This window comes from Diabrotica undecimpunctata, chromosome 1, assembly GCF_040954645.1.
Source record: "Diabrotica undecimpunctata isolate CICGRU chromosome 1, icDiaUnde3, whole genome shotgun sequence".
In the NCBI taxonomy this organism is placed as follows: Eukaryota; Metazoa; Arthropoda; class Insecta; order Coleoptera; family Chrysomelidae; genus Diabrotica; species Diabrotica undecimpunctata.
In genome coordinates, this window is record NC_092803.1 from 36,530,042 (window position 1) to 36,544,610 (window position 14,569).

Genomic DNA, 14,569 nt, shown 5'->3' on the forward strand with positions numbered 1-14,569 from the left:
TTAAAAAATATTTATTAAGCAGCGGTTGGGTAATACTATGCAATATGTCATAAAAACTATTGGTCTATATACGTAGTTGTCGAACACAGGAATAATAAATATATGCATAAAATGCATAACAACTTATATAGAGAAAACAAAATATTAAAAATCTCCAGGCCCATCTACAGTAAGTGCTATGGAATATCGAATTATAAACAAATTCTACTGAATCCACAAGGAAAATAATTCTTACAGCTGGCTGTATACCACGTATCACAAAAAAGAAGTTAAATCTTTGTAAATGGGTATATTTAAAAAACCCTTAAAAGGGCTACATCAAATAACACGAACGTTTTCGGAATAATAATTCCATCATCAGGTTAAAAGCAGGTTAGCATGCCTGAGCCACCAAAATATTAGGGTAAAAACCCTTTAAAATACATAAGGTTAACAAAGATTGTACATAATGTTGTTATTAATATTTGATGTTTAATATTTGATTAAATTTTACTTTAGGTAACATACACCCATGCCTTAGCTGAAGTCCGTTGGAAGAGGTTTACTCTCCGGACGCTGGAACTCACTTAAGGCATGGGTGTATGTTACCTAAAGTAAAATTTAATTAAATATCAGACATCAAATATTAATAACAACATTATGTACAATCTTTGTTAACCTTATGTATTTTAAAGGGTTTTTACCCTAATATTTTGGTGGCTCAGGCATGTTTACCTGTATTTTTAACCTGATGATGGAATTATTATTCCGAAAACGTTAGTGTTATTTGATGTAGCCCTTTTAATGGTTTTTTAAATATACCCATTTACAAAGATTTAACCTCTTTTTTTTTAATTCTACTGGTCTTCAATTATGAACCACAAAATCAAAGGGTATGTTATTAAAAAAAAAAAAAACTAAAGTTGTATTACTCCAAATGTTTACGCATAACAATTGACAGATTATCCTGGAACCACCACATTGATAAATCTAAAAAGTAGGTACTTGCCAATCTGCACTTAACAATATAAAAACTGTTGCACACAACACGTGGGGAGCAGATCATAAAATTCTAACTCTTGTGGACAGTTAGAATGTTCTAACTCTTACGAAGTCATTGATCAGGTCAAAACTCGATTATGCTTGTAATATTTACGATTCAGCAAAATTATATGTGATAAAACAACTCGACCGAATACAAAATAGTGCTCTACGAACCATACTAGGTGCTTTTTATACTAGCCCTACTGATAATTTACAATATGAAGCTGGAGAAGTCCCACTGGAATGTCGAAGAAAACAATTTTCACTTACATATGCGTCATCAATACAGGCAAATCCTACAAATCCTGTTAACCACTACGTAAATTCAGACCGTTTTAGGAATATTTTGACAAGGCATGCTAATCTTGACCTTCCTTATTATGAAACGATCAATAGTTCAATGGACTTGAATTCAAATTTCCAGATACTTATTGTTTACCAAATGTCAACACTATTCCTACTTGACCGTTTCCATCCCAACTATCAATACCAAACTCTCCATAGATAAAAAGGCAGATATCCATCCCAAAGCATTATATCGATATGTTCCCCAAGAACTCAAGACATAAAGTACGCAGTATTTATAACCTTTGCGACGCTAAAGACCACGCACCAAGTACTGGCGTCATTGTAAATAAAAAGGTTAAACACCTCGTAACAGACTTTCGCGCTATAAACTCTAGAATGTACATCCTGAGACTAAAGGGAACATTTTTTAATTATAGCATCTTAAATGTGCATGCCCCTACAGAGGAAAAGCAAGACGATGCCAAAGAAAAATTCTATGAAGAACTAGAAGCTGCATACCATTCATGCCCAAAGAATGACATCAAAATTATTTATGGTGGTCTCAACGCAAAAATAGGAAAAGAGCAACAATACTTACCAACTATAGGTAAGCACAGCCTTCATGAGGTATCCAATGGCAATGGCATCAGACTAATAAATCTAGCAACTTCCCTTAACATAGTCATTGCCCGCACATGCTTCCAAAGAAAAAATATTCATAAGGGAACGTGGAGATCTCCAGACGGGGTTACAGTAAACATGATCGATCATGTTATTATTAACTCTAGACATCACTCAGACGTAACAAACGTATTCAGCAGACAAGGAGCAAATACAGACTCGGATCACTACCTAGTGGAAAGTAGAATAAGAGCCAGAATCTTAAACATTAAAAAAGAAAAGGGATCCAAAATTGAAAAATATGAAATAAAAAACTTAGCAGACAACAGCAAAAAGGCAAAATACAAAGAATATATAAAAGGAAGGCTAGAAAACAGACAAAAGCACGAGGATATAAACAGATAATGGGAAGCATGTAAAAACATCATACAAGACGCAGCCAAAGAGACCCTGGGTCTACAAAAAAAGCTCAAATCAACTGAAGGATAGTGGTTCGATGAAGAGTGTCGTAACATAACAGAGAGGAAAAATAATGCATATCAACGACTACAACAACGACATAAAACACGAAAGGCAGAGGAGGAATATAGAATGCTAAAGAGGGAAGAGAAGAAAATACATCGCAGAAAGAAAAAAACACATAGAAAAAGAACTCAAAGAAATGGAAGAACTAAATAAACCATCAGAGAACAGAAAATTCTACCAAAAACTTAACAAAAGTAGAAAAGAATTTAAACCAAGAACAATGATGTGCAGAGACAAAGAAGGAGATATAGTAACTCAATAGAGTGAAATACTACAAAGATTGACAGAATTCATCAAAGAAAAGTTTGAAAAACATGAATATCCACTATATGAAGGAATTATACTGGATCAAATGGATACCAGAGAAACAACCTTCAGTAGCTGAAATGCAAGAAGCAGTTACCAGACTGTAAAACTTCACCTGGATTAGACAACATTAGCGCAGAATTAATAAAGGAAGGCGGAGACTCCCTATTGAATGCGATATACGAACTAATAGTTAACATATGGAATAATAAACAACTGCCACAAGACTGGAATACCGGAGTAATTATTCCACTACATAAAAAGAGAGATCAGCTTAATGTAAAAACTACCGGGCAATATCGCTACTAACTGTGGCATATAAAATACTGTCAAATATTACGTATGACCGATTAAGACCATATGCGAAACAAATTGTTGGGGGATATCAATGTGGTTTCTGCAGGCAAGTTTACAATAGATCAGATCTTCGTCTTGAGGCAAATCTTGGAAAAGACTAGTGAATTTAATATAGACACACATCATCTTTTCATTGATTTTCAGAGTGCCTAGATAGCATCCACGGAGAATTACTGATCCATGCACTGAAAGAGTTTAATATTCCAACTCAACTCATTGATATAGTAAAAGAAACACTTAAAGTACAAAGCAAAATTCGAATTCAAAACGCACTAACAGATACAATCCATGAGAACGGGCCTTCAACAGGGAGATGCCCTATCCTGTATTCTATTTAACAGCACATTAGAGAAAATAATTAGAGAGTCAAAATTGTTTCCTCAACGTTTTTCTTTCGTCAGTCTAATGTTTTTGTTTCTTCCTTCTTAGATTCTTGTTTTACTATAGTCCATAACTTCGATTTGTTGCACACGACAATTTCAAAATTCGCCTATCAATATATGTTTTTTTTTAATTCACAACACTAATTTTTATGTCTGTATTGCATTCGAGATATGTATTTTGTTTCGTAACAAAGTAATGCAGGAATCAGCAAAGTTTTCATTTTGTTCTGCATAGCCAATTTTCAGTGGTTGACTGCACACCAAAATATTAAATAAAAAAAAAGTGTAAATACTTCTTTTTTGTAAAAGACATATTATAAAAATATCCAAAGGGATTATTAAAATGTGTCAGAACGTTTTCGGTTATATCAGATCGTCATCAGTTCATTTTGGGCAATCAATTAATTCCACTTTAATTAATTCAAAGGTTGAAATTGACTGTTAATGATCCTTAGATCCTAGAACCCTAGATTAAAACAAATAAAATGCAATTATCAAACTTACCTCCAGTTATCACTGAACTCAACAAAAAGCATATGATTGGGAATACTAACTACACTGTTTGAATGGAATCATTCTTGTTTTAAATAGTTAATTTTCGCCGTCACTAATAAGCATTGAATATTTTCTTTTTGGGATTTTTACACCTCAAACTATATATACAATCGATTGCAATTTTATTTTAACTTTTTAATATTCGCTCGTACGTGCAAATTACCAGAAATCGTGAATTATGCGCTAGATGTGTATGCACGTTTTCTAATTGTTTTATTTACACCGGCACCATGTGTTTAGTTATGATATTTTGATTATTTTGTATCTGTAACAATGGTAATTATGTAATAATTGTAAGTCTAAATTTCACATAAAACTTTCAGTGTCATTTCTTTGAGTGTTCATTCGTTGAAATAATGTAAATACTAAGTGTCAATCAAATCTCAGAAATAAATATATCGAAAAAAAAACGAATGGATTTAAAAAGCAATCAAAGTGAGACATGTTTCAGGGCATGTACAAAAAAAACTCCTTAGGTGAACCGAAAAAAAAAGCCATACCTATTCGGACCAATCTGCAGATTCCGGGAAGCACTCAACGATCACATATAGCGCAGATACTCAAGAAAAAGCATCAGAAATTCACGGAACCGATACAAGGTTACGTTTATGTCCCGAATCTCCTCTGATAAAATCTGCCGCAGATGTAGACAAAACGTCAGAAACGAAGAATTCCAAAATATGGCCGATATAAACTTCGATATTAATGTATCTTTACAAAACACCGTATATGTAACGAGTTTATGCCGTGAAAGCATAGACTTCTTGACCTTTGGTACGATGGAGTAAGAAGCATACTGGAACAATATGGATGACATGGAGATATTAATATAGCTTCCATAAGAAAATAGAAAAAACATTATAAATATTTATAAAGTAATTTAAGGTTAATAGATTTTGCAACCGAAAACAGTTTGTCCATTGTAAACACAAAAATATGTTCATTGTTTCAGAAATGCCATAGAAACCTCTGCAGAAAGAACCAGAATCGAAAAAAATATCATCAAGAGAAAACACTGGATGACAGACCGAACGCTGCAACTTCTCGAAGAGCGAAGGAGAATTAAATCTCTCATATATCAAAACGACAGCAACAAAAGCAAATTAGCAAGGTTAAATAGAGAAATTAAAAGAGCATGTAGAGATGATAAAAATAAACATATAAATGAAGAATGCGAAGAACTAGAGAGACCGGTATGAATCCCATGAGCTATATAACAAATTCCGATATCTATCCAGGGAATTTAAACCAATCACACAAACAATAATGGATCAAAACCAACATATTATAATTGACGAGGAAGGGATTGCGGAGATATGGAGAAAATATTGTCAAAGTCTATATGCAGATGATCCCCAGAATGCAAATCACGACGAGTTCACTGCAGAGAGAGAACCAAACATTCTAAAGTCAGAGGTAGAAAAAGCAATCAAAAAGTTAAAAAATAGAAAATCTCCTGGCGCAGACCAGATCACCGCTGAAGTTTTAAAAGAGACTGGAGATGTTGGAGTAAATGTTATGTATATGATCTGCAAAAAGATTTGGGAAACCGGAGAGTGGCCCAACGACTGGACAACATCTACTTTCATCCCTATATTCAAAAAAGGAACTCCGCTAGATTGCAGCAACTACAGAACGGTAACCCTAATATCCCATGCAAGCAAGGTTCTACTTCATGTAATACATGAAAGACTAAAAGCTTTTCTATTGCCTCAGATATCAGAAGAACAAGCGGGATTTGTCCCAGGAAAAGGAACCAGAAAACACATCCTTAATTTCAGACAGCTAATCGAAAAAACTCAATGCTTCAATGTGAATTCAATACTCCTATGCTTATGTGCTTTGAGGATTACACAAAGGCCTTCGATAAAGTCAAATGGCAGCAGCTATGGTCCATACTAGGAAATGAGAACACCTCTTCACTTAATTCAACTAATTAGAAGTCTATATAAAAGTAATAAGTGCATAGTAAAAATAAACAACACCCATTCCGATCATTTCAGAACAGAGGCAGGTGTCAGGCACGGATGCATAATCTCGCCAACTCTGTTTAATATCTACAGCGAACACATTATGCGAAAGGTACTAAATGGATGGAAGGGTGGAATATCAGTAGGAGGTCAAAAAATCAGTAACTTGAGATATGCTAATGACACTTTAATCATCGCGGCAAATCAAGAAGAAATGGAAGACATAATGAGATGTCAGGAGGAGAAATGCAAAACATATGGACTAAAGCTAAATAGAAGTAAGACATAGATCATGATAGTAGACAGAGCTCGGAATAATCTTCAACACATTAAAGAAATTGGGGGCTTTGAAGTAGTAAATAGTTTCATATACCTGGGGTCCCTAATAACAAATGATAGAGGGTGTGGCAGAGAGATACGTAGAAGGTTGACTATTGCTAGAACAGCTAGGATGAAACTGGTAACAATTTTGAAAAATTTTAGCATAATAATACACACAAAACTAAGGCTGGCAAGGGCACTCATTTTTTCCATAGATATATTCGGATATGCATCCGAAACGTGGAATAGAAAGCGGATAAAAATAAACTAGACACTTTTGAAATGTGGGTATACTGCCGCATGTTAAGAATATCCTGGATTGATCATCGCACTAACGTATCGATATTAGAACAACTTAAAGTAAAGGATAGATTGCTTAAACAAATACAACAGAGATATTTGCAGTATTTTGGACACATTGCTAGAAGAACAGGTACGATGGAAAAACTGATAGTCAAGGGTAGAGTTAAAGGAAAGAGACCTAGGGGAAGATCTCCAAGCCGTTAGGTAGGTCAAACAAAAATATTGATTAACCAAGGGTTACATGAAGCCGAACAACTAGCCCAGGACAGGGAAGGATGGAAGGAAATCGTGAAAAAACTGTAAAGGCCCGATGGTGTCACCACATCTCAAAAGGGATTAGGACTGAGGAGGAGAGGGAGGAATTTAAGGTAGCAAAATCAAATGAAACCATTACAAAAATTGTAGAGCCACAATTTAGATTCAGATTACAATTTAGTCAAAAGGCTAGAAATAATAAACCCAGGCAATACAGACAAATTATTTTTTAATGAATGTCGCCTTATATATCTTAAAATCTTAATGATAATTTAATAACAAAAACCTTGTGTGGATTCAATTATTTTCCTCGGTAGGAAAGAATAATGTTTATTTAATAGTTTATCAGTCAAGAAAAATATCCTTACCCCAGTAGTTTTAAGGTAATTGCAGATTCCGTTTGGGATAGTATTAAAGTTTCTACAGATTCACAATACTGCTTTTACAAAAAAAGTACCAAGAACTAAAGCCCTTCAAATTGTTATGCATAATAACCACGATTGTAACTGCGGGCACATGAACACACTCAACGGCCACTTAAGTTTTGGTCTCTAATATTTTTGCATTCTTCATTATCCACTTGAAAACGCGATGACAATTTCGGTTATTAGGGCTCACTTCAGTGGCGGGACAGTGGTTTACACATAGATGTAGTAATAATAAACTAGATAATTATAGAACTGGGGAGAAATATTTGAAGCAGATTTTTTTAAATTTAGTCCGCGTGTTTTTCGCTAGGTGAAACAATAAACGGACAAAAAATGACAACAGTGTTTAAACTTGTGTTTCAATCACTGTTTCTGATGATATTTACATGAAATTTCGTGGGAGTATTTTTGAAATGTTTAAAGAAAGATAATATTTAGGTCTGTAGTGTGTATTTTGAAATCATAATTAGGTAAGACGTAGTTAATTTAATATTATATTGGTTAATCTTTGCATTCGTGATTTAGAATATATATATATATATATATATATATATATATATATATATATATATATATATCTTCTTCTTCTTTTTAGCCTTCTGTCGTCCATGTTTGGACATAGGCCTCTCCCAACTCCTTCCATAGAGACAACATATTTCCAATTTCTTCCGGCTATTCTTTTAATATCATCAACCCACCTCATCTGTGGTCTTCCTCTTGGTCGTTTACTTTCGTAATATATATATATATATATATATATATATATATATATATATATTCAGGGATTCTACAGTATTGTTTCCATCACTCTCTGTTGTCCCATTCTCAATCGTTTAGGCCTCTCTTACTCATGGTGTCGTCTACTTCGTTCCTCCAGGATCTTCGGGGTCGTCCTCTTTTCCTCCTTCTTCCATTTGCTTATTTTCTTTATCCATCTGTGGTCGCTAGTTCTTCTTATATGTCCATACCACTTTTTGTTCTTCAAAGTCTTCAAAGTTCATAGTCTTTTTGTTCTATATATGTTAGTATGTCGGTTTCTATTGATGTTCTTTGCTTTATTTCGTCATTACTTCTCCTATCCATTCTTGTTAATCTGCAGCATCTTGGCAGGCATTCCATCTTTGTTGCTACCATCTTACTGCTGTTTTTCTTGTTTATAATCCAATTTTCAGCCCCATATGTCACAATACTTCGCACTAATGTTTTATAAATCTGTGTTTTTTCTTCATATTTAGGTGTCTATACCACCATACTGAGTTAAGTTGTCGGATTGCTGTTCTTGTTTGTCCTAACCTTTGCTTAATGTCTTCCTCTGTTGTTGCCTTTTTCGTGATTTTAAACTCCAAGTATTCGAATTTATCCTTTCCTTTGTTATTGTTACGTTGTCGTCAATCTGTAGATCTTCTATGTCTTCTTCACTTGTAGAAGGTACTCTGTTTTCGCGAGGTTAATATCTAGGCCAGCTTTGATATATTCTTCTTGTAGTTTCTTCATCATGTAACTGAGGTCTTCTTGGTCTTGTGCAATCACTACTTGATCATCTGCAAAGCTTAACGTATATAGGTATTCGTTTCGTACCGGTACTCCCATACCTTCGCATTTTCTTTTTCATGTAGTCAAGGCTTTCTCTAAGCATATTTTGAAAATGGTTGGAGATGTGGAACAACCACATCTAGGTCCATCCTAGGTCAATCCTAGGTCTACAATTCCTTTTTTCTTTCCCAACAGTTGTTCCAGTGTGTATATGTGGTCTATGCATGATCTTCCTGCTGTGTAGTCTGCCTGATCCTCCCCGATTTTGCCTTTTATCGCTTGCTCTATCTTTTCTCTTTCAGTATCTTCCCATATAATCTTCCTATTGATGATATTACGCTTATTCCTCTATAGGTTTCGCATCGTTTTCTATCTCCTTTCTTAAATATAGATATCATATATGCCTCCGTCCATTCCTTTGGTAGCTGTTCTCCATTTATGTCTTTCTGAAATATCCATTTTATCATCCGGTGTAATTTTTTTGAGCCGTACTTTATAAGCTCAGGTGAGTTGCCTGCAGATCCCGGTGCTTTATTATTTTTGATTGCTTTTATGGTCTTTCTCATTTCCCTATCTGTTATTTCTATTTCTTCTTGTGGGGATCTGCTTCGTCTTCGCCTGTTTTTTTTTTCAATAAATTGTGGTCTTTGTTCTGTTAACAGTTCCTTGAAAAAGTCTTTCCATTCTTTGTCCTGTATATTTCCCAATTAAATTTTTTCTTTTGAGTTTTGTTTCAATCCTCTCAGTACTTTCCATGACTCCGAAGTTCTTGTATCTCCTATGTATGTTTCAATATTTAAGCAGGTTCTTTCCCATTCTGTATTCTTTTGTTGTGTTATTTGTTTCTTCACATCTCTATCTTTTTCTCTATATTCTTTATAAACTTCATTGTTGTTTGTAGTCAGCCATTTTCTGTATAGTTGCTTTTTTTCTTTAATTATTCTTTTTGTTGGTTCATTTATTTCATAATAGTGCTGTTTATTTGTTATATGTTCATTCTCTCCAAGGGCTTCAAATGCTGCTTGTTTTATACTCGCCTTTATATGTTCGTATATTTCGTCGATGTTGCCGTATCTTAATTCTATTAATTTTTGGTCTGGACGTTGTTTGTATAGTTTTCTTTTTGATTGTTCTTCGAGTACTTCTATATTGTATTGTTTTTCTCTTATAGTGTTCAAAGGTTCTCTTCTGACTCTCACATCTTTTATCTTTATTGTGGTATCTTGTTTGAGTATTACGTAGTCTACTTACAATAATATTGTATAAAACCAGTTCGATCATGCAGTGCATTTGGTTGTACTATGAAAAATTTCACGACAGAACATATATTTTGGTGAATATTAAAATATAACCTTGTTTTTAGCAACTGGTGACTTCAAAAATGTTTAGTGTGTGAATGCTAAAATAGTCAATGGTATTTTTCTGTCTGTAGTAAATAACCTTTCTTTAGAATATGTTTTCTCTTTAAGTAGGTACTTAAGTAGTAGACTTCAGTTGTCGAAGTATCCAATTCATTAAGATGGTTAGCTAAGAATACCTTAGAAAGCAGAAAACTTAAAAAAGGCACAAACTGATTAAATATATCGTATTCAGTCAGTCTTCTTTTTATAAAAGACATTTTTATAATAGAGTAATGTAATTATAAAAACTATAGAAGAAAACAACATATGAAAGCATTAAGGAGAAAAATCGAAAATGGCCAAAGCAAATCTTCCAACTTGGAAGATTTTCTACCAAAGAATGGGAATATAGTCTACCAATTATGTAATTATGCACATAAGTATATACGCAATAATTAATTTAATTAAAACCTTTAATCGTTGGAGAAAATACAAAAAAAAAGGATGCTAAAAGGCGTTCAACCCATTTAGACCTGGATAGGTTTATTTTTGCAATTGTTTTGGCATAAAACAATAGTTTTGTCTGCTTACATGTCCAAGTAGATAAAGCAAGTCCTAAACTTTATCATCTGATGATAATAATAATAAGGAATAGTCATAAAATCTTTTAAAATTTTCTTATAATCAGTCAAGTTTAATTTTCAAATGCTTGTCCCCTTATTTCTTTCCGGCGAAAATAGAGGACTTTAATTCTCTATTAATAAGAAAGATCATAGGGAGTTTGAAATCTATAGCCTATTTCAGATATGCGAAAGAAAGATACGGCCATGCTAACTGAATGAGAATTTTCTTGACAACGGTGCCGCTCTTCACGGCAGCAACCGTACGAACAATATACAATCAGAGATAATCAACAATTCCGTCACAAAAGTAGATTTTTAGTATGTATTAGAAGAAACAATATTTTAGTAGTTACATGGATAGTAAACAATTTCTTTTAATGGCTGCCATAATGAATTATAGGATTTTAATAGGTTTTTTAATTACTTATTAGGAGTAGAAAACATAATTAACGTTTCCCATAATGATCTGATTAGTATTAAAATCTATAGAGTTGCAGTTACTTTGCAAATTACGATTATTTCTATAGTGTCGGTTGTGTTATTTTTTACGAGTTTGGTTAAGCCATTTAGTAGTGACACGTAATTGTTCCACGGAAACACGGGCTGGCTGCATTTCAGTGCTTCAGAAAAGCAGATAATTATTAATCTTACGAACGATCATTTTTGGATCGCCGTGGTAATGATTCATTATCAAATATAATAACGCTTGTGTCCGGAATGAGTGGTGTTTCTGAAAGGAGTATTTACAAAGTGCGTCAGGAGTATGCATCACCTGCTGGTTTTCAACAACCGAAAAAAAAGTCTGAAATCGGTAAAATTTTATTATCTCATGAAAATAGATTGAAATAAATAGAAATCCGTAGAATAGTGCACCAATTCCATCGGGAAAATAGATCACCGACAATCAACTCTGTTACAGTAAACGCTGCGAAGCATTTGCGCAATTTTTCAAGAATCACTATATCGTTTGTTATGCAATATCGAGTTTAAGTTTAAAAAGTGCTGTAGAAAGTCGATTTTAATTGGGAACCAGGAAACAATTTCATGGCGTCGTTACTTACTATTCATTCGTCGATGCTTGTGATCCTCGTTTTGTCTTCCTACATGCATGATGTAGCCATTGATATTGCAGCAGAACTGACTTTTGTGACAAAGAAAAACATCCAAGATTACTGAGACGAAATGGATGGTTCCCTCTCTGAAAATTGGTTCAAAAATAACCTAATTCCTAATTTACCAGAAAAAACAGTTTTGATGGATAATACTCCTTAACATAGCAGAAAATTAAAAAAAGTTCCTAACACTGCTTTCAATAAAGAAGAAATACATTTGTCTTTAAGAAGAAGATTTTAAATAAGCTACTTGTTTTTCCGGTGTCTACTTTTATGCACTTCTTTTCCTGTTATGAAAATTTATTAGGTTTTATTTAATTTTGTTAAGCAGATACATAAAATTGACCTTTCTTAATTGATAAATAAAACATTTACTTCCTACGCCAATGAAAACAATTCAACTGCGGTATTTTTGGGACCTAATTTTCGTGGGTTGATATTTTGTACAACAGCACACTTACAGATCTTTTATGTGGCCGAATTTGGTGTCATGGAATAATTCTGCAATTTTACAGTTTATACCAGTTAGGACCATGTACTTTTAAAAAGAGCTACCGAAAATACTAATAAATTATCAAATTGGAGAACAAAGGAAGTAAGAAGGTAATGAAACCATGTCTTTTTTTATAGAACATGTTAACTACTAAAATAAATAAAATCAAGCAATATATTGTCAATTTTACTTCTTTCATGATGTACATTGGTCATTTGACAACAATATGCAAACAATATTAACAATAATAAATTGGGTAAAAATAAAACAAGTAACTTTACGAGTGCAGTGTTATAGTATGAATTACACAATCTCTACATATTTTTTTATTTATTGTATGGCATACAATAAGAACACATACATAAAAAATCAATATAAAACGTTAAATGGAGTATTACAAACGAGCACCTAATGTATTATTAATATAATGTTAAACATTTTGGGTCGCATGCAGGAACTTATTGAAAAGTCCAGGGAATCGCCTTCGGGAGCATTCTTCAACAATGTGACGGACGGTCTGTCGTTGCTCACCACAGTCAGCACATTCAGGAGTAAGGGCTTTTCCCCATCTATATAAACGATCAGCACATCTACCGTTGATTATTCTTATTCTGTTTAGAGTGGTCCATGTGTTGGTCCATGTGGTATGGGATACAGGTCATTTGGTGTGCTTCCTGTGGTGAGTCGCTCTCCCATTGTCTTCTCCAAGCGTTGGTGAGGTTGAAATTTTCCTGATGTAAGTTGGCTCTTAACAATGGACGATACCTGGAGCGCAGTCTGTTTATTTTGATATCAAGCGTAGCATGGTGGATGGATAGTTGATGGTTAGCCTCGATTTTTCGATATTCTTGAGGAGAGATTGACTTCTTCGCAGTTTCGGCGGTGGAATGTGACTCAGAATCGGAAGACAATAGTTTGGTGTGGGTCTAATTGTACCTGAGATCATTCGCATTATATGGTTTAATTGGGTGTCAATAATCTTCGTGAGTTTGATATTGAGCCATACTGGGGAAGAATATTCAGCCGCCGGGTATACAAGTCCGAGAGCGGATGATCTGAGTACGGAGGCTGAGGATCCTCCATGTGGTGCCACATAGCTTTTGGACTATAATAATTCGCGTTTTCAGCTTTGCTGCTGTTCTTTGTAGGTGTTCTTTAAAACTTAATGTTCTCCAAGATATTTCTCCAAGATATTTTGTTGTTGAGTTGTGAGTGAGCACAGACTGTTTTCAAAGTGAACGGACAGTTTTTGTTGGTTTGGGCATTATTCAGATAGAAACAGCACACTTCGGTTTTCGTTACATTGGGCCATAGCCTCCATTTGCGAAAGTGTTCTCCAATAACGGCAAGGTCATCCGTTAGTATTGTTTCTGTAATATCCATGCTATTGTATCTTGCTGCAATGGCCCAGTCGACATCGTAGCCAAGTTTCTGCAAAGTTGTCCCAGGTAGGTTAGCGATGCATAAATTAAAGTAAGGGTGCCAAAACAGATCCCTGTGGCAGTCCATTGCTGAGCTTCATTTAGACACTTCTTAAGTTGCCCATTGTGACTTGAAAATGGCTGTCGGTGAGCATACTATCAATGAGTTTAGTGACCTTTTGACACGATATGGCAGAGTTTAGTTTGCATATTAGTCCTTGTCTCCAGACAGTATCGTATGCAGCTGATAGGTCAACGAAAACAATAGATGTTTTTTGCTTTCTTTGAAAACCTGCTTCAATATGTGTTGCTAGGGATAGGATATAATCTGTGCAGCTGCAGTTAGGTCTAAACCCTGCTTGCTTAATAGGTATTAATTCAAATATGTTTCTACTAATTATGTTGTAGATTAAGCGCTCCAAGATAGACACAGATCAGCAGTGCGATCGGTCGGTAGTTTTGAGACTGATCATTTGCTTTTCCTGGTTTTAATATGGCTATAATGGAGGCCTGTTTTAGTAAATGGGAAATTTCTCTTGATTCCTGATGATGAGCCTGAATAAAGCTAGTTCGCATCCGTATTAGAATACTACACGTGCTATGGGTAATGCTAAATGAACTAGTACAATAGGCAGCCAGACAATCTAGAATCTCTAGATCTGCAAGCAAAAACACATCATGAATATAAGATATGCCTCCAACCAACAATTTA

At 34.3% G+C, this 14,569-nt stretch overlaps 1 protein-coding gene across 4 annotated transcripts in view; it reads right to left on the reverse strand.

Annotated features, from left to right (window-relative positions):
- LOC140447911 (G protein-activated inward rectifier potassium channel 3-like) overlaps positions 1 to 7,441 on the reverse strand; it is a 145,040-nt gene extending 137,599 nt beyond the window's left edge. For 2 of the 4 annotated variants that reach the window (XM_072540863.1, XM_072540837.1), the window contains exons 1-2: positions 7,276 to 7,441; positions 4,008 to 4,323 (exon numbers count right to left, since the gene is read on the reverse strand). The gene's annotated coding sequence lies outside the window, so the exon portion shown is untranslated. The remainder of the gene's footprint in view (positions 1 to 4,007; positions 4,324 to 7,275) is intronic. The other 2 variants (XM_072540854.1, XM_072540846.1) reach the window with 1 other exon arrangement.
- Between the last annotated feature and the right edge of the window lie 7,128 nt (positions 7,442 to 14,569).